The sequence below is a fragment of the Terrapene carolina genome, unplaced genomic scaffold (genome assembly GCF_002925995.2).
Source record: "Terrapene carolina triunguis isolate 2854851 unplaced genomic scaffold, T_m_triunguis-2.0 Scaffold212, whole genome shotgun sequence".
Taxonomy (NCBI): Eukaryota; Metazoa; Chordata; order Testudines; family Emydidae; genus Terrapene; species Terrapene triunguis.
In genome coordinates, this window is record NW_020664563.1 from 3,402,690 (window position 1) to 3,423,851 (window position 21,162).

General features: G+C 45.7%; 1 protein-coding gene across 1 annotated transcript in view; it reads right to left on the bottom strand.

The window, feature by feature from the left end:
• LOC113407548 (phosphofurin acidic cluster sorting protein 2-like) overlaps positions 1 to 21,162 on the bottom strand; it is a 169,588-nt gene that overhangs the window by 134,823 nt on the left and 13,603 nt on the right. The window lies entirely within an intron of this gene.

Here is a 21,162-nt window from a genome sequence, read left to right on the forward strand (position 1 = left end):
TGAAATGCATCCTAGAATACTCAAGGAGCTAATAGAGGAGGTATCTGAGCCTCTAGCTATTATCTTTGGAAAATCATGGGAGACGGGAGAGATTCCAGAAGACTGGAAAAGGGCAAATATAGTGCCCATCTATAAAAAGGGAAATAAAAACAACCCAGGAAACTACAGACCAGTTAGTTTAACTTCTGTGCCAGGGAAGATAATGGAGCAAGTAATTAAGGAAATCATCTGCAAACACTTGGAAAGTGGTAAGGTGATAGGGAACAGCCAGCATGGATTTGTAAAGAACAAATCATGTCAAACCAATCTGATAGCTTTCTTCGATAGGATAACGAGTCTTGTGGATAAGGGAGAAGCTGTGGATGTGGTATACCTAGACTTTAGTAAGGCATTTGATACGGTCTCGCATGATATTCTTATCGACAAACTAGGCAAATACAATTTAGATGGGGCTACTATAAGGTGGGTGCATAACTGGCTGGATAACCGTACTCAGAGAGTTGTTATTAATGGTTCCCAATCCTGCTGGAAAGGCATAACGAGTGGGGTTCCGCAGGGGTCTGTTTTGGGACCGGCTCTGTTCAATATCTTCATTAACGACTTAGATATTGGTATAGAAAGTACGCTTATTAAGTTTGCGGATGATACCAAACTGGGAGGGATTGCAACTGCTTTGGAGGACAGGGTCATAATTCAAAATGATCTGGACAAATTGGAGAAATGGTCTGAGTTAAACAGGATGAAGTTTAACAAAGACAAATGCAAAGTGCTCCACTTAGGAAGAAAAAATCAGTTTCACACATACAGAATGGGAAGAGACTGTCTAGGAAGGAGTACAGCAGAAAGGGATCTAGGGGTTATAGTGGACCACAAGCTAAATATGAGTCAACAGTGTGATGCTGTTGCAAAAAAAGCAAACGTGATTCTGGGATGTATTAACAGGTGTGTTGTGAGCAAGACACGAGAAGTCATTCTTCCGCTCTACTCTGCTCTGGTTAGGCCTCAGCTGGAGTATTGTGTCCAGTTCTGGGCACCGCATTTCAAGAAAGATGTGGAGAAATTGGAAAGGGTCCAGAGAAGAGCAACAAGAATGATTAAAGGTCTTGAGAACATGACCTATGAAGCAAGGCTGAAAGAATTGGGTTTGTTTAGTTTGGAAAAGAGAAGACTGAGAGGGGACATGATAGCAGTTTTCAGGTATCTAAAAGGGTGTCATAAGGAGGAGGGAGAAAACTTGTTCACCTTAGCCTCTGAGGATAGAACAAGAAGCAATGGGCTTAAACTGCAGCAAGGGAGGTCTAGGTTGGACATTAGGAAAAAGTTCCTAACTGTCAGGGTGGTTAAACACTGGAATAAATTGCCTAGGGAGGTTGTGGAATCTCCATCTCTGGAGATATTTAAGAGTAGGTTAGATAAATGTCTATCACGGATGGTCTAGACAGTATTTGGTCCTGCCATGCGGGCAGGGGACTGGACTCGATGACCTCTCGAGGTCCCTTCCAATCCTAGAATCTATGAATCTATCTATATACATGGCCACAAAAGTTAAACAAATTATCAGGTTAATTTTTCCACTTCCACATCTGAGTCAGCAAGGACAGAATTCAGTGCTGATGCAGAGTATGGTTTCCAGTGATTTATATTCGGCAATGTCCTCTGAGTTTGCAGACGTTGGTGTCTGCCCAGCCACCGAGCAGCTTCTTCACATAGTTATGCTTCTTCAGGGCAAGCATTTTGTGGGAACATGGATCTAGCACTACTGAGTGAAGTCTATAAACTGGGATCATTTAAGCAACAACTTGGAAAACCTGGTGATCATTTTGGAACTGGGTCAGTAAAGAAGGGCTTGATCTTAGGAGTGAGCTTCCCATGCTGGGAAAGGAGGGCAAACCGGGAAAAGTTAGAGACTTAGAATCATAGAAGATTAGAGTTGGAAGAACCCTCAGGAGGTCATCTAGTCCAATCCCTGCTCAAAGCAGGACTAATCCCCAACTAAATCATCCCAGCCAGGGCTTTGTCAAACTGGGCCTTAAAAACCTCTAAGAATGGAGATTCCACCACCTCCCTAGGTAACCCATTCCAGTGCTTCACCACCCTCCTAGTGAAATAGTGTTTCCTAATATCCAACCTAGACCTCCCCCACTGCAACTTGAAACCATTGCTCCTTGTTCTGACAAAATTACATCAAGACTTCACTATGATCCCATTAGTCTAAGCTCACTAGCTTGGTTTGTTGTGATGTACAACAGTTTAAAACATTTTTAAGATTGCAGTTACCAGGGGAGGGGAGTTACGGTATGCTCAGTCACTTCGCTTTTCAGATACTCTATCACCTATCCCATCATCCCAGACTACGGAATATGGAACAGGATATACATATGCCGTACTGTTCGCTGCAGGCCCATATAGACAGTCTTGCTCCATTAAAATTTCCATGGAAGTACACTGGTGCTTTATTCTTTATAAAACCACAAGCACAGTTGTAATGACAAGAGTTGTCCTTTCATATAGATGCATAGACTCTTATTTTGATTTCTCATGCAACCTTTAACGAAAATATGCTGCATACAACTTCTTCTCCCTGCATATGCTTGTCTATTTAGACAATATTCCATCTTTTTCCTTGTACTCCCTGTGTCTGTATCCATGTGTTTCCTCGTCTTGTATTTGGACTATCAGCTCTTTGGGGCAGGAACCATCTCTGCTCTGTATTTGTACAGCGCCTAGCACAATGGGGACCTGGGCCCATGACTGGGGCTGCTGGGTGCTACCACAATACAAGCAATAACTAAGTAAATATTAGAGAATGTACAATGAACAACATGACAAATTCTGCTCTCAGTGAAAACTATAAAATTATTGTAACTCCAGGGATTTCAGTACAGGTACTCTGGAATTACACTGGTTTATCTGAAAGCAGATTTTCAATCTGGCTCCCAACATCCATTGCTCCTCTCCCCAAGGGACACTCAAAGGCACTTATCCTTGTTAAATGCAATTGAATAAAGCATGTTTGAAGTTTCCAGGCCATGGGTGTGTAAACCTCCCTCCCCCTGAAAGTTGGTGCCTCCACCACAAATCCTATGGATAACTAGCAAGCCAGCAGGGTTAGAATACAAATGATACACCAAGAAAGAGAAACCTAGGGGAGGGGAAGTTATTTTTCTGGCTTAGTCTTTTTTGTTAACCATTTATGCTTAATATGCAGACAGCTGAATAAAAGCTGTTTTGTTAAGGCCTGATCAACAGTGTTTTTGTACCAGTGTAACGTTCAGGTGTGATTTTTAAAAAACAACTCCTAGTGTGGCTGCAGCTCTCTCAATATAATACGCCTTATAACAGACTCCAGCCAGCAGGAGCAGAAGGCAGCGAAGCGGGGTCCTTTGGACATTCAGAGAACTCAGTTTTGAATGGACTTTCTCGGTTTCTCTGACTGGCTCTTTGCTCAAGTCCCCTGACCCCATGCTCTATACCTGCCCCTCTTCCCCACTGCCCTGTCCCCTTTCTTCTTCTTTCCATTTAGCTAATCCCCTCCTAAGTAAAGCCACACAAAAAACCCAGATATTATGGAACTAACATGTTTGCTGCCATCAGACTGTTCACACAGTTTGTATGTTATACCCCTTGCCCACCCTCTGGCTGGCTGGCCTATTTAGATTATAAGCTCTTTGGGACAGAGACCATCTGCTGCTCTGTACAGCGCCTAGCACAATGGGGCCCCATTCTTGGTTGTCACTTAAGCACTACTGTAATACAAAAGATTAATATATGTACAGCTTATTCCCCTTCCTGAACAGGAATAGCTGTACTTGTACAAGTATATATATACTGGTATAACTGTGTCCATACTAGGGGATGGTGCCACTTTATATTGGTATACTTAAAGCAGTACAGCTTGTGTGCAAACAAGCCCTTGGATCCAATACCTTCACCCCTTAATAGGACATAGCACTTCCTAATTACACCTCCAGATTCTCCACTGGAGACCTCCAGAGGATCTGGGAAGGCAAGACTTGATATTCCTGATGTTTTTAAGTTTAAAATAACCTTTTTTATTGTACCGCCATCCTTCACATCTTCCTTGTGCATCATAACGCAGCAAACAAGGCAAAAACCTAATTGTTGCCACTTCTTCGGGTCATCTCACACATTAACTTCAACAGCAGCTACCTCTTAATGGACTATTCCTAGCCACACTTAACTTCCAACCTACATATACAGAAGTTTTTTGATGGCTTGGCAATTTAAAAGTAAACATCCTTTACAAAATAACATTCACTATTAAGTTCTAGGGTCTGGCTGTGACATTAGCTACTTGCTTCTTTAAACAAGACAGAGAGAGTCCATTGAATGCAAGCTTTAACAATGAAGCCCTTTCAAAATACAAAATATTTGCATCTATGCATTTTTCTTTTCAGTCATAAGATTAAATCAACTATACCTCAGCATGCCTTGTAGAGAAGGTTGGGTGGAGGGTGGGAAGGGAGAGAGAAAAGTAGAGAAGAATTTCTACTAAACAAAAGAGCTCCCAGAAGTTGATACAAATTTGCTGGAAATTAAACCCAGCCGACTCAACATTTTTCATTGTATGCAGACATACCAGAATCCCAACAAGGAGCATTTTTTCCAGCTAAAATATGAATCATCAGCAGTTTGACCACCACCAGACCAAAATATGACATCCAAGTGGAAGGAACAGAGGGCTAGGTAGGGGAAGAAGCAGCAAAGTTAAGTAAAATATTGCATATGTTTACACTGAATGTAGGGTTTGCTCTACAAGTTCACCACGTTATAGGTATCACTCCCACCAATCGTTCAGAATGTGCTGAAACTGCTCCTCTTGGAACGGACAGGAAACTGGACCCCCAAGTAGTGCCATGCTTTACTGTCAAAACTGAACCACTGCGACTTCCTTTAGGAGAACAATGGTAGCAGCACCTTTTAACTGACCAGGTATAGTGGGTTTACTGGAGCTGAAAAATGGAAATCCATGAACATGAGACTAATCTCCAGTTTTCACAGCGCTCAAAACAGGCATGTTATACAAACACAAATAGTTGTTTTATTCTTGCTTGTAGTTCTTATACACCTTCCAAATGGATAATGATGTAAAGTAAACCTAGGAAACCAGATGAACTTTCAAAATGTAAAGCATGCCCCTGTGCAAGCCAGGAGGAAGAAATGGATCCTTTTACATTTAAGTATGGACCATCCCCCCTTGTTAATTTTTCTGGGATCTGCTCTTTGCACCCTTATGTTCTTACTACACCCATAGTTCAAAGAAGTCAGCAGCTTGATACTATCAAGATGAAGATTTTTTTTTTCTTAATTACTACCCTGGAATAAGGAAACACTTTGAGAGGAAATATAGATTAAGCACACAGATTTCAGAATAAAAGCAGCAGAATCACTGTCATTTACTAGTCAAAAATAAGCTGTCTTTGGATAAGCATTTATTAGTTAAATACACCCCTGCAAGATAGTTGCCAGCTCCCTGGAAAAAGTCCTGTCCGCACACTGAAACCGGCCAGTTGTTGAAACACACTGGCAGGCTCCATACCACCAACTATGTGAGCTCACCACCTCAAATGGCCTCCATTAACCAATTTTTAATCCAGAGAGCTGGTTGTGATTTGCCTCAGGAGTAAACCAACCACCCAGCACACTTAGCAGCTAAGCACGTCAGGAAGGACAAATTCTCTAACCTGTTTTGGTATCTGAGATACACCAGTTTTAGATCCTAGCAGGACTCAGCAATAGGTTAATTTCCTAGTGACATACAAAGGAGCTAGAAATGCTGCAAGATCTTGAAGCAGGGCAGAGGGGCAGAAGGTGTTTTACTGCAGCCAGCAGGAAGCCACAACAACCTAAGAGAGACAAGTGCAATAAGACGGGCAATCCTGGCAGGGTCAGAGAGATACAAACCCTCCTAGACACGGAGGGAGACTTAAGATCTCAATTCCCCAACAAAACAGTGGCTGGGCAGCTCAACGGCACAGGTGCAGTGTACAGAAGACGTAGAACAGCAAACAAAAGAAGTTCTTCCCATAGCAAGACATGAGTAACACGAAACTGGACCTTCTGGTTGATCCCTTTTAAACAGAAAATTGCTGCCAATTGGATCAGAGGCAGAGGCCATTGAGGTAGGTTCTTGGGACAGGCATAAGGAACCTGGAGCAGATTCTGTGAGACACAAATCAAAATCAGCGCTGGTTTTGGGAAAGGATTGGAAAAATAGAACAAGGCAGCAATGCCAGAGATGAATGATCCTCATAAAAATCATAAGCTTTTTGCTGGAGTTTTCCCCATTTACTCTGATTCTAGATGTAAGCACCCAGGGAAGGACCACATTTAAAATGTGATTGATTCCTTGCTTTAAAATAGGATTTTTATTTTACTTTTTACAGAATTGGTTAAATTAAAATATATTAAGTCAACTAGCAAGCACTCAAGGGTTACCAGTGCCATTTTCTTTCTCCTCACCACAAAAGACAGGGCCGGCTCTAGGCACCAGCAAAACAAGCTGGTGCTTGGGGCGGCACATTTTTAGGGGCGGCCTGACCGGCGCCAGAATGCCGCCCCTGCCGCCCCTAAAAATGTGCCCCGGCCGCCCTAGCTCACCTCCGCTGCTGCTGCCGCTCGCGCGTCGCTGCTCCCCCTCCCTCCCAGGCTTGAGAACCTGGGAGGGAGGGGGAGACCCCGAGTGGCCTCGGCGCGTGTGCCGCTTCTCCCCCTCCCTCACTCCCTCCTAGGCTTGAGAGCCTGGGGGGAGGAGGCAGGGCTGGGGATTTGGGGAAGGGGCGGAGTTGAGGCAGGGCCGGGGGTGGAGTAATTAAAAAACGGGGGGGGGGGGGGGGCAAAATTGTTTTAGCTTGGGGCGGCAAAAATCCTAGAGCCGGCCCTGACAAAAGATCATACAGATCAATGTTCTAATTTGAATTGTAAGTCAGATGGTACCCGATTTAATTCCTGCAAATCTTCATATATTATATACATTTTTGTGCCACAGAAACAGTGTTCTAAGTCACTGGCTAAACCCTTTACTGTATATAGTACAAACATTTCTAGAATTTAATTCTGAAAATATAAGATATAAAAGTTTAGAAAACAGGGTTTATATGTTTAAACATGCAGTTACAAGTGTGGCATGTTTAGAAAAAATTGAAACCAAAAAACTGAACCAATACCTATGAATGCAGCTTCACAATAAACTTCTACAGGACTCCAAAAGTCTTAAATAAATGTATCTAGAAGTCTGAATTTGTAGATTTGTGTAGCAATTTAAGACTATTTGCACAGTCAATATATAAAATCTTGTATTTTTTGCAACATCAAGTATTTGATTTACCCAAAAAACCACAAGTATATCAATGAAATGAATGCAGCATTAACAGGTTATCAAGGGGCTTTTTTGCTACTTAAGTAGCCTAACATATGCAATATGAAAACAGGCAAATGCATGTTCTCAGGCACACAGGTACTATTGCTGTATTCTAGACAGTCCATAAAGTCAAATATGAAAGTTACTGTAAAACTCTGTGTATAACAATTATAGTATAAGGACAATAATGCAAAACCCATGTGCTACCTATAGTATAGGGCCTACAATTATATTAGTTCAAAATAACTATGTCAATATCTGAGTTCCTGTAAATTCATTAATATAATATAGACAGGTCTTTATGTCAGCTTTTCAAAGGAGTCACATTCTTCAGTTTATTTGCGCATGGCTAGTTAAGAAATCAGTGGCAAAACATTTAAATACAGACCAATTCTTATGTGAAGTCAAATAAAGTAGATTCAATTATATCCCAAAGAACTATAGTAAAACAAAGCTTAGGCTACAAGGTTGAGCACCCAAAAGATAGGAATTGCCAGATTTAAGGTTCCCCATGGAACCTTAATTCAGCCCCCTACATTATGATGCAGTCTTTAATTACATGATACAGTTTTTCCCCCCACTGGACCCCTGCCTCATTCAGTGAAGGATGAGTGGGGAAAACAGGATCCTCACCCAGCCCTTTCCCTGACTCTACAGCTTTTTTTGAAGTACCTGGCCCAAGTCTTTGCCCGGAGGATGTGTACTGCAGTATCTAAGCTGGGGAACACGTGCAGGGCTTTGGAATGCACAGGGTTCCTTATAAGCTGCCCCAAATAAATAAATAAATAAATATCAAGCTGTACACCACAAGCCACAGATGGGAAATAGCACTAACAACTCACAACTCAGACAAATCTTAACAGAATTTCATGGGATCAGCAAAAGGCCACCTCCCTGGCCCCAAGGCTATCCCCCATTAAATACAAGAGGCCTAGGGCAAACAATGGAAGTATGAAATTCTCAGAAAAGTTCACACAAATCTTTTATAATGGAAGGAATTAGGCATTCTAAATATAAGGGCCATTTCCAGCTTGTTCAATATCACAAGTGAAATGAAATACTCCAAATGAAAGATGCAAGTTAGTTTATACTGTCTCATGTAAAAAAACAAGAACTTAAAAATACTGTTAATACAACTATATGCATTTCTCTGACAAGAAGCCTAGGAGATAATGCAATAAATTACTTATCAGTGGCTCTCCAAGAGGGTGGAATAGCCTTGTTAAATATTTAATCTACACTGATGTGCCAAAACTAGAACATACCTTGATTAGAGTATTTGAAGTCTAGGGACCAAATCTTGCTCTTATTGACTTCAATGGAAGCAGAAATGGGCTGCAAGACCAGCTCTTATACTGCACCCATTACAAATCAATAATGGTACCGCAAACCAGTGTAACAAAGAAATCAGGTAAAGTATGCAAAAATGACAAATAGTAAAGTTGCTACGTACTGTATGTGTATTAGATTTAGAAATGTTGCATGATAGCCTCCATTTCCATAAGAGATTGCATTTTGTCTCTCAGTAGTCCATCTGAAAGCTTCCTCAAGAAGGATGGAAAAGAGGTTGGGTTTTTGCATGACCCCAAGTTAAAGTGTGTATTCTCAATGGATAATTCCAGGACCCACTGATGTGAAGGGATCCTGTGTGCTTGTAAAAATGTGAATAATGAGGAGATGGAGTTAAAATTAGTTCAGTCCTTTAGAATAAGTGCGACTGTGCTGGACTGCTGGACCAGTCTACATCTTGGGTGAGTTCTTTATATTTTCTTCTCTAGATGGACCAGGATGTGAACTGCACTGGACTCAAACTGCTTGAAGTGCAGAGGAAGGACTAGTCAGATATCAGAAAGACAACTGACACTTATAAGTTGGATCATTCTTCATAAAGTGACTCACCCACTAATCTGATCCTTGAATTCTATAGCCAAGAGGGCTTGAAAAGAAATAATGTTTGTAGCCAAGAACCTAGACACTGAATCTAACAGATCATTAGAGGCCCTTCACAGAGTTAGTTAAAACTTCTCAACTTTCCAAAGGTCATGAAATTCCAACTTCTTAGTCTTCAGGATAAACTCCCACCAGGTATCTCTTAGTCTAGAGGGAGTAGCAAAGAATAACTGTCAGTAATTAGCAGTTCTTAGAGGGCCACAGAAGAGTATGCTTTCCTTCCAAACTGTAATGCTGGCTGGTAGAGAACATAAGAATGGCCATACTGGGACAGACCAATAGAACCATCTAGCCCAGTATCTTGTCTTCCAACAGTGGCCGATGCCAGATACTTAAGAGAGAATGAACAGAACAGGGCAGTTATTGAATTATCCATCCCATCATCCAGTCCCAGTTTCTGGCAGTCAGAGGTTTAGGGACAGCCCCATGCTCTGGATGTGACCATAGCTAACGACCAATAGCCATTGATGGACCTATCCTCCATGAGCTCATCTAATTTTATACTTTTGGCCTTCACAACAACCCCTGGCAATGAGTTCCACAAGTTAACTGTGCACTGTGTGAAGAAGTACTTCCTTTTCTTGTTTTTTTAAACCTGCTGCCTGTTAATTTCATCTGGTGACCCCTGGTACTTGTGTTATGTGAAGGGGTAAATAACACTTTCCTATTCACGTTCTCCACACCATGCATTGTTTATAGACCTCTATCATATCACCCCCTTAATCGTCTTTTTTCCAAGATGAACAGTCCCAGTCTTTTTAGTCTCTCCTCATATGGAAGCTGTTCCATACCCTTAATCATTTTTGTTGTCCTTCTCTGTACCTTTCCCAGTTCTAATACAGCTTTTCTAAGGAAGAAAGGCTGGCTGGGGATAGGCTAAAATATCCAAGTGGATGAGTCTCAATGCCAGGAGATAACTTAATTCCACATTCACTCAGGCTGGCAGAAAGAGGACAACTGTGGAGTGGGCGTTTTATATACCCTGGGTTCCAGAAAGAGAGACACAAGGGCATGTACCCACTCAGCCAAATGCTAACATTTTAAATGAGTTCCACACGATCGTACCATGGAGAGCTGCAATGCCAATATCAGCAGAAGAGACTGAAACAATCAAGAGCTCCCATCCCATCCCATTCCCCCCACCCCCCTCCGGTCAGCGTACAGCTTGGATCCAGCTGACGCATGACCACAGGACCTGTCTCCATTGGATCCTACACACACAGCACTGAAGCTATGCTTCAGATTCTAAGAACTAAGTATTGTTATTATTTCTGTGCCAACGTTACCTAGGTACTTCTTGGTCTTGGAGCCAGAGAGGAGCCAAGGAGAATGTTTGGAACTCGACAAGCCTCAGACCGGAGTGAGATTCAGTGTCCAAAAACTTGGTTAACACTCACTTAAAGTTGATTGGCAGGGCTGTGAACCCTTCCAGAGCATGAAATGCACCTATACTTAAACCTCTGAAAGCTACAATGTAGAGTTAAAGTAAATGCCAGCTCACCCTGCAGCTTTCACTCTGCCCCCTGGAGCTGGCAAATGCCACTGGGGATAGACTGTAAGTATGTTTCAGCCAGGGCTGTCCCATAATAAGCAGGCATGAGGTACGTGTCATTTTATGTGGGGTGCTGTGTCCCACAGAACTGTATTCTCCCATTCATCTGCCTACACTCCAACAGCCCTTCAGTGTGTTAGGGCAACCGCATTGACTGGTGCAGGGATTACTTGCAGTAGGTCACAATAGCTCACACTGCAATACGTGGAGAGATGCATCTACATCCAGAGGGATCATGAACCACTTGTTTCTGTGCTGAGTGATGTCTGCTCTGCAAGCAGAGGAGCACAACAGATTATTCTTGCCACAGGAATTGGCAGCAGGCTGGTGAGGAGGTAAGTGCAGGGGACGCTCCAGAGGGGATCCTTAGGACAATTGTTGGTAACATCTGGCCACTCGAGGGTCATCTGCGCAGAACAGGTGAAACGGAGGATAAGAATAGGCATAGCCAGCTGATGTTGACTAAGCTCACCTCACACAACTTTTGCTTTAGCGAGGACCTGGTCTGACAGTTTCTCCTAATATACTCAAGTGCTGTGTCCCTGCAGTGCTCCATATCATATGGATAGAGTGCAACAGTATCCATCAGAGCAGGCAGGACATCACTGAAAGAGGGCAGAGTTAGGGTTGCATAATGGGGATGGGTGCCATGTGATCTGTATTTCCTGGTTTTCAGGAGTGCCAGGCACTCAACGTTCTGGTAGGGTACGAGGTGTTGCTGATCAACCTTAACTCTGCATTAACAAAGTTCTGAGGGCATTTCCCTTGTTTTTGGGGGAAACAGGAGTAATGGTGGACCATGAGCACAAGGAGACTTCCTGGGAACATCTCAGCGGATGTTCTACCCCTTCTCTCAAAAGGTACCCCAGCCCGTTGGAGGGAAGTATCAGTACTCAAGATAGTCTTGCCACACATGTGGTTTTTAGAGCATTTTGAAAATTGAAATAAGCTCAGCATAGGCTGTATGTTGGGAACCCCTTGAGCCAAAGGACCCCAATTTACACCACTAACTCCACCCTGGCCTTGATGTGGCACAGCAATATTATGGTAGGGCAATAGTACCACCACAGTGAAGGTCGCAACAGGGTTTCCATTATAATGGGGTGAAAAAGGTCTACAAAAATTCTGTCTTTGGGATTAGAATACCATTTAATACTTACTGCAGTTTGTACATGGCTGGATTTTTCTACAGCAGTTTGTTTGTGGGAAAACGCATTTGAGGTTGGCTGTTTTAAAAAGAGGGTCATTCGACTGAAGTTTTTTTCTAATGTCTATCTTTGCATTCGGACCCCTTTTTCCAGGGACCTACAGCACTTTGAGTTGTGAAATTGATAAGAGTAATCTCTGTGTTTGTGTAGATTGGATAAATTATTCTAAATAATTCTAATACTGAGGCTAGGTCTACACTACCCGCCTGAATTGGCGGGTAGAAATCGACCTCTCGGGGATCGAATTATCGCGTCTCGTCGGGACGCGACAATCGATCCCCGAATCAATGCTCTTACTCCACCAGCAGAGGTGAGAGTAAGCGCCGTCGACGGGAAGCCGCGGAGGTCGATTTTGCCGCCGTCCTTACAGCGGGGTAAGTCGGCTGCGATACGTCGAATTCAGCTACGCTATTCGCGTAGCTGAATTTGCGTATCTTAAATCGACCCGCCCCCCCCTGTAGTGAAGACCTGCCCTGAGTTCTGCCATGAGTGCAGGGGACTGGACTAGATGACCTCTCAAGGTCCCCTCCAGTCCTATGATTCTATGAAAAAGGTGACATTTGTTTTCTGTGTGTATTTTTCATAATACACATGAATTCTTGTTTTGACTGATTACATCATTCTGGTACCATATTAGTGGATGTTGATGCTACACCAGTCCTTATTATAGGGTTCTCTATTATGGCTGCATTCCCTGATGCTTAGCAATCCATTTTGATATGCTTACACTGATAAGAGTCACAACTACATGGCTTCTCCAATCACTCAGTCCCACTTTTCAGGAAATGGGCGAGGAGCTTGCAGCATAGTTACATTACCATAAAACTGCTGCTTACTAGAGTCTTTCAGCTCTACTCTAATACATATTATTTTCCTTGACAATGCTTCTAAAGGAAAATCTGAGTATGCCTGTGGAGCTCTGAAATATCATCTCAAACCAGAACTTTGCTCGCATGGCAAAGCTTCCAGGAGCCTTTGCAAATGCAACAGAGAGCTAAATATGCACAACACATTCAGAAAACTGCTAAGGGCAGGTGTAGTAGGAAGAAAGCCTGAGACATAAGCCCTTGTATCAGAGGCCTAAGGCTTGGGCTAAAGTAGTAGTCAAAGCTTTACTGATAAAGCAAAGACAAGCTGTGAGCAAGAGGCAGGACCAACTCACAGAATCTGGCAAGAACAGGGCTGATTGTAGAAATACACATTCTTAAGAAGTGCTAGGCACAGAATACTCGCTGTCACAGAGTACCCAGGTGATGCTCTGCTCCCCACAAAGCCAGTCAGGACTTTGGGGAGCCTCCTCTCCCTTGGAGCAGACTGTCTTCAGGGCAAGAAGCTCACACGGCTTCACCTTCCTGGGTCTGACCTTGGAGCATTCAGCATATGCCCCTCTGTGCGCTTCCCACAGCGAGTCCACCCAAGTGGGGTCCTGGGGAAGCCGGAGGGTCCTGCACGCACCCCCACTTCGCAGTCAGACGAGACTCTTAGCCAGCCAGTAAAACAGAGGTTTATTAGATAACAGGAACATGGTCTAAAACAGAGCTTGTAGGTACAGAGAACAGGACCCCTCAGCCGGGTCCATTCTGGGGCCCAGCGAGCCAGACAACCCCGTCTGCCCTCACTTCCCGTCCCCAGCCAGCTCCCAACTGAAACCCCCTCCAGCCCCTCCTTTCTGGCCTTTGTCTCTTTCCCGGGCCAGGAGGACACCTGATCTCTTTGTTCACCTTTAGCTATTCCCTTGCAGGGGGGAAGGGCTCCAGCCATTTGTTGCCAGGATACAGAGTGTCGGCCATTTATGCGCACTGGAGACTTAAGAAATGCATAGGGGAAACTGAGGCACCCACACAGTATTCAGAGGAAACATTAAGAACAGTCCAACTTCGTCACACTGGCGCAAACATATCCCGCTATCAAGTGGTACCAGAGCATCCCGATATCAAGGATGGTACAAAAAACATTCCCCAAGGATAACAGGAACACACTGACCCCTCCTAAAAGATAAGGTAAAGATGGGTAATAACTAGCCATGTCAGAGGCAGTGAGCTGGTCCATTGTTACGGCCATACATGTATTAGTGGCCCGGTAGAGTCTGCGGGATACTAGTACTGTGCTTCGCCGACAATAAACCTGGCTGGGTGCCTTCGTACCTAACAGATCTTTTGGTCATTGGGCAGGTCTGCTGTGCCAGCTGTCTGCGCAGAGCTGGGGCAGCACACAGTGAGAACACAGAGATGCAGCCAAACATCTAACCACAGCAGGACTCAAACTCACAGTACATGGGTGCTGCACAGGTTCAAAGGCCTCAGCTTGTCACCTCGAGCCACCAACTTACTGACTTCTGGCTGCTTGAGGAACCCTAGTCCTGCTGCACATGCCTAAATGGCTGTATCATCAACCCCGAATCATGTTATTGATCCAACTTTTAAAATATCGCTTCCCCAAAGCGACAGTGGGGGCTGGACGGTAGCTGATACCAATCCCAAGCAGGTGATATTAGTTTGGGGAGGATCAGACCCATAGTTTGAGCCTCACGTGTGTGTAAATGTCAGAACCATAAAATTTTGATTTTTTTTATTTTTTAAGGGGACATGCATCTTGGAAGCTCCTTGCTCAAGTGATCTGAAATGTGGACCACTAACCCTACTCTGGATCGCCATGCTGCACAGCAATTTTTAAGACAATCCAGGAAGCATGTGGCTTTTTTAAGCACTTTAAAAAATAGGTTGTTAAACAATAAACTAGTCTCAACATTAACATATATAATTAACCTGGGTAATCCCATCCATAAACACAAATTCAACTACCATCTCTTTCTGATGACCCTCAGATCTACCTCTCTACTCCATCTGTCCAAAAGGAAATCTCAGCCCATTTCTCTGACATCTCCTTCTGGATGTCCAGCCATCAGCTTAAGCTCAACATTGCGAAAATAGAGCTCTTAAATGGCCCCTCTCCCCAAGACCTTCCTGCTACCTTTTCTCGATCACAGTAGACACCATTACCATTCCACTTGTCTCTCGGGCAAAAAATTTGAGCATCCTCATCGACTAGGAACTTTCTGTAGGACCTCACATCCAAACTATGTCTAAGCCCTACTGATTCTTTCTGCACGACATCTCAGACACAGCATTTCCTATCCAGCCACAGCTAAAACCCTTGTCCAGCCTCTCATCTTGCCTTTCGATTAGAGCAACATTCTTTTTTCCTTAGTTGACCAATGAAGTCTTGTCTTGCTTGTATCCATTCAGAATACTGCTGCAAAGATCATTTTCAAAGCCCATCACTTTGACCATGTCCTCCCACCCCCTTGAATCCCTTGACTCCTGCCTTAGATCAGCCTCTATTGCCCACTTGTTAAATTTTCAAACAAACACCTTCATACTTTCTTATGCTGCCCCCCATGCCTGAGAGAAGCTGCCCATAACTCATCCTCCTTCAAATCCCTCTTCAAACACTTTAGCATGATGCCCAGGGCCGTCCTTAGACATACACAGCATACGCAGCTGCGTAGGGCACTGTGACAATGCGGTTCTGGCGGAACCCAACTGAGAGTGCCAACTCAGGACAAATTGCTCAAACAGGGCAGTTACAGCCCAAGGCTGGGGTTTTTTCCACTTCTAAGGCAAACCAAACTAGCCAGACTAAGAGGACTTCGGTCTCACCCCACTGGCTAACCGCAAGTCTCACAAGCAATCTCCTAAAACACTCCAGTTTCCTAGTATTACCACCAGTGCCACTCGTTATGGGGACAAATGGTTATGAAAACCAAGACCCCAGTAAAAGAAAAAGGTTCTCCTGATCCCAAAGGACCAAGCCCCAGACCCAGGTCAATATACAAATCAGATCTTACCCACAAATCACGCTGTTGCCAATCCTTTAGAATCTAAAATCTAAAGGTTTATTCATAAAAGGAAAAAGATAGAGATGAGAGCTAGAATTGGTTAAATGGAATCAATTACATACAGTAATGGCAAAGTTCTTGGTTCAGGCTTGCAGCAGCGATAGAATAAACTGCAGGTTCAAATCAAGTCTCTGGAATACATCCGCCGCTGGGATGGGTCCTCAGTCCTTTGTTCAAAGCTTCAGCTTGTAGCAAAGTTCCTCCAGAGGTATGAAGCAGGATTGAAGACAAGATGGAGATGAGGAATCAGCCTTATATAGTATTTTCCAGGTGTAAGAACACCTCTTTGTTCTTACTGTGGAAAATTACAGCAAAATGGAGTCTGGAGTCACATGGGCAAGTTCCTGCTGAGTCTCAAGGCATATTTGCCTTCTCTCAATGGGTCCATTGTATAGCTGATGGTCCTTAATGGGCCATCAAGCAGGCTAGGCAGAGCTAACACCAGTTTGTCTGGGATGTCACCCAGCACCATAGCATAAATTTGAAATACAGACAGTATAGAGCCAATATTCATAACTTCAACTACAAAACTGATACACACATATAGACAGCCTAATCATAACCAGTAAACCATAACCTTGTCTTAGACACCCCATTTGACCCCCTTTATACAAGATTTGCGTGCCACTACAGGACCTTGGTTGCAACAATGATCTATATGGTCCCAGATCATATCAATAACGTCACAGGCACCATGAAATTTGGGGCACCAAATTGCCCCAAATTTCATGGTGCCCTAGCCTAGGCAACTGCGTGCTGCATACGCGGCAGCACCAGCCCTGGCGACCAGCCCTATCCCTCAGCCGGCCCCCACTTGCAAGGGGCAGGGCCGTCCCTGGGGTGGGTGGGGCCCCGGACAACTCCCTCCACCCTGCCTCTTACCCTTCCCCACTGCTCCGCCCCGGCCCACTCCCATTCCACCTCTTCCCCCAGCGACCCCGCACTCACCGGCAGCGGCAGGAAGCGGAGCAACCCATCCCCAGCCCGCTCTACTCTGCCAGCTCCCAGCCACGGCGCTCCACTTCCCGCCGCCTGTGAGTGCGGGGAAAGGATTGTCCCCCGCACTCACTGGTGGAGTATAGCAGGCTGGGGCCGGGCTGCTCTGCTTCCTGCCACTGCCGGTGAGTGTGTGTGTGGGGTCCTTTCCCCCAAACCCCCTCCCCCGAGTGACACAGCTGGGGCCGGGACGAAGGAAGCAGAACGTGCTGCTCCTGGCCCCCTGCTAATCTCCTGGGCCACTCTGGGCCTGTGGGACCCCCCAAAGTGGCCCCCCACAGCTCCTGCCTCCCAGATCCTGGGGGGAGGGGGAGGCCTGGGGCAGGCCTGGGGTCCCACACAGCACCCCCTCAGGGGGGCTGCCTAGGGCACCCAACTGGCTAGGGATGGCCCTGGTGATACCTAGAAAAACATTGACAATGGTTAGGCTCCTGGTGTGCTGAGACCATAGCCTCCCTTGCTGACCATATTGTCTCATTGTTTCCTTGTATTTTTCATGTTGGTCTGTATTTATCTCTTGTCTTATACTTGGACTGTAAGCTCTTTGGGTCAGGGATTGCTCTCTTGTTCTGCGTCTGTACAGCGCCTAGCATCATGGAATCCTGATCCAAGACTAGGCACTACGGTAATACAAATAACTATAGCTGTGCTATCACCCCATTATAATGCATGCTTCTCTCCCCATTTTTGCACCAAAGGAGCTGAAATAAGCCAGTCTTGGTTTGTCCCACAACAGTTGCACTGACCTTTAATGCCTCAAGAAGGAACAGACGGACCAATGTCTTTATCCCACCAAACACCTTGAGAAAAGGCTGCACAATTAATATCATTCCCAGTCAAATATATGGCACAAAGACGTAAAAAGCTTTGGACTTGCTGATCTGAAACAGACATCTGTCCTGCAAGCAAAAAGCATTTAAAGCCTGGAATTCTGACTGGCAACAACTGGGTAAGAGAAAGAATGAGCAGCCCAGCTGGTCACCGCACAGCTACCATGGCATGGCTCTGATCTAGATAAGACACTAAAATGTGTGGAATGAGCTGCTATGAGTTTGCTAGGTAGTTTTTCAAAGAAAGGCTGAAATAGTTGGGTGAGATGGAGATCCTGACTCACTGCTTCCAACTCATGAACAGCAGAGGAAGTGGTTACTTGTACCTTCATTTCCAAACACTGGTATCCATAGGCCTTGGCTACACTTGCAGATGTACAGCGCTGTGAGTTAAACCTGACTTCGTACAGCTGACTAGGCCACACTGACAGCTGCCCAGCACATTGTCGTGGCCACATTTGCAGCATTTGCTGCGCTATTGGGAGCGGTGCATTATGGGCAGCTATCCCACAGAGCACCTCTTCCCATTCTGGGTTGTGGGAAGGGGGCGTGGGTGCGGGGCATTCTGGGTCCGGTCCCAACGCCCCGTGATGCATCGCTTCACATCCCAGAAATCCCTTTGTTTCCGTCCACCTTTGGCGCCATCTTTCAACGGTTTCTGTGCAGCGCGATCTGTTGCCTGCGGGAAATGGAGCCTGAACTGCTGAGGCGTATGCTGACTTATCTCGCCAGCACGTTTGGCTGTTGAACTATTCCTTAAGATCCAAGTGACAGTGAGAGTGAGGAGTCCGACGATGCTATCGAGCAGCGTAACGTGTACGACACGAAATTGCTTGTGACATTCACGGACATGCTCAGCACCATGGAACGCCGCTTTTGGGCTCGGGAAACAAGCACCGAGTGGTGGGATCACATCGTCATGGAAGTCTGGGATGACGAGCAGCGGCTGCAGAACTTTTGAATGAGAAAAGCCACTTTCATGGGACTGTGTGAGGAGCTCGCCCCCACCCTGTGGCGCAAGGACACAAGATTGAGAGCTGCCTTGACAATGGAGAAGTGGGTGGCTATTGCAATCTGGAGGCTGGCAACTCCAGACCACTACCGATGGGTCGCTAACCAGTTTGGAGTGGGAAAGTCGACCGTTGGAATCGTGTTGATGCAAGTTTGCAGGGCCATTAATCGCATTCTGCTCAGAAGAACCGTGACTCTGGGTAACGTGCAGGAGACATTGTGGATGGCTTTGCACAAATGGGTTTCCCTAACTGTGGAGGGGCGATAGATGGCACGCATATTCCTATTCTGGCACCAGCCCACCTAGCCTCCAAGTATGTTAATCGGAAGGGGTATTTCTCTTTGGTTCTCCAAGTGCTTGTGGATCACCGTGGGCGTTTCATTGACATTAACGCATTCTGGCCCAGAAAGGTACATGACGGACGCATCTTTCGGAACACTTGGCTGTTCAGGAAAATGCAGGCCGGGACTTTTTTCCCAGAGCGGAAGATCACGGTAGGGGAAGTCGAAATGCCCATTGTGATCCTTGGAGATCCCGCTTACCCATTAATGCCGTGGCTGATGAAACCCTACACAGGGAGCCTTGACAGCAGCAAGGAACGGTTCAACTACAGGCTGAGTCGGTGCCGAATGACTGTGGAGTGTGCCTTTGGCCGTTTAAAGGGCCGCTGGCGATCTCTGCATGGGAAGCTGGACTTGGCCGAAAACAGCATCCCCGCGGATATCCGCGTGCTGTGAAGGGAAGGGTGAAAGCTTCACTCAGGCATAGACCTCCAAGGTTGAACACCTGGAGGCTGAATTTGCACAGCCAGAGAGCAGGGCTATTACAGGGGCCCAGCCCGGGGCTGCAAGGATTAGGGATGCCTTGAGGGAGCAATTTGAGGCTGAAAACCAGCAGTGCTATCTGGTGCCCTGCACGGGAGCGAAGTGCAGTAGTTCCAATCTTTAGGAATCAGTGTTTGCTAAGCAGACTTGCAGCGCCTGTTTATTTCCTGGGCTAAGGAGTCTTTTACTTTATGCAATAATAAAGAATGTTTTCAAAGCCAAAAAATCCATTTATTGAAAAGAAAAAAAAATTATTTATTGAAAAGAAACAAGGGGGTGGAGTGGGGAACAGTACAATCACAGATTCGCGTATGTCCTGTCTGGTGTGCTGTGCAGTGAGTGCTGCACTTCAGGATAGCTATACTGCATGGTGATGGGGGTTGAGTGCAGAGGGTAAGGTTCGTAGTTTTCAGGGCTGGGTGGTGAAGATACTGGTGTTGGAGGCAGCTGGTGGTGTGAAGAATACGGAAGTTGGGGAAAGTGGGTTGGAGGTGACAGTGGGGCACAACGGAAAGAGTTTTGGGACAAGGGCTGTAGGGGGGGGTGGCATTTGCGCTTGCGGTACTGCTCCTTCTGCATGGCTACGAGCTCCTGGATAGCGTCTGCTTGGTGCTCCAGGATGCTTATGAGCCGATCCGTGCTTTGCTGCCAGTGCTCCGTGCTTTGCCGCCGGTGCGCTGCGTTTTCCTGGTGGATCCTGCTTTCTCTCTCCCTCCAGTTCTGTGCTTTCTCACTCTCTTTAATAGACTGCCGCATCACTTCTTGCAGCATGTCTTCTTTGCTTTTTCGCGGTCTCTTCCTGAGTCTTTGCAGTCTCTGAGCAGGCGATAAGAGGGACTGTTGAGGTCTCAAGGTTGATGCAGCTGTATAGGCAAAATGCAACATTTAACAGAGGCAGCATTGTTTATACCAGACAGAGTAATGACTCCCCCCGCACTTAAGGAGTAGAAAACACACAGGGTATACACAATAGCATAATTTTCCCGTCCGAAACAGAGCACACATATCCCACGGGAGCCTCAAAATGGTGAGTAAGGGGGACTGATTGTTTCAGGGCTGCACTATCCTCTGGGTTTCTGTGCCTTGGGGAGAGCCAACAGCTTCAGGGGGCACCTACACTGAACACTGTCCCAACATTTTCCACAGGAGTTCGTCCTGGACGATATCTCGCTGCTGAGGGTGACCTGGGAAGCAAGGGAGGGTCTTCTGCAATGCGGCTTCTGCCCTGGCCCATATGCAGCTTGCCTGTGTGCAGCAATGGTCCCCCCGCCCCTCGCGGCACAGTGGCACGGACATGTTAGCCTGGCTGGGACAAGGACCATGGTGGCTCTCCCGATAAACCTGCGCAAGCGCATTGCACACGTTCTGGATGAGACATTCAAGGAGATTACCGAGGCCGATTACCGCGATGTGATAAACCACATCAATGCACTATTCCGCATCTAGACATGCATGCCTAACCCTCCTCTCCCAAAGAGCCCGCACCGAAAAAATTCCTTCCCGCAAAAAAA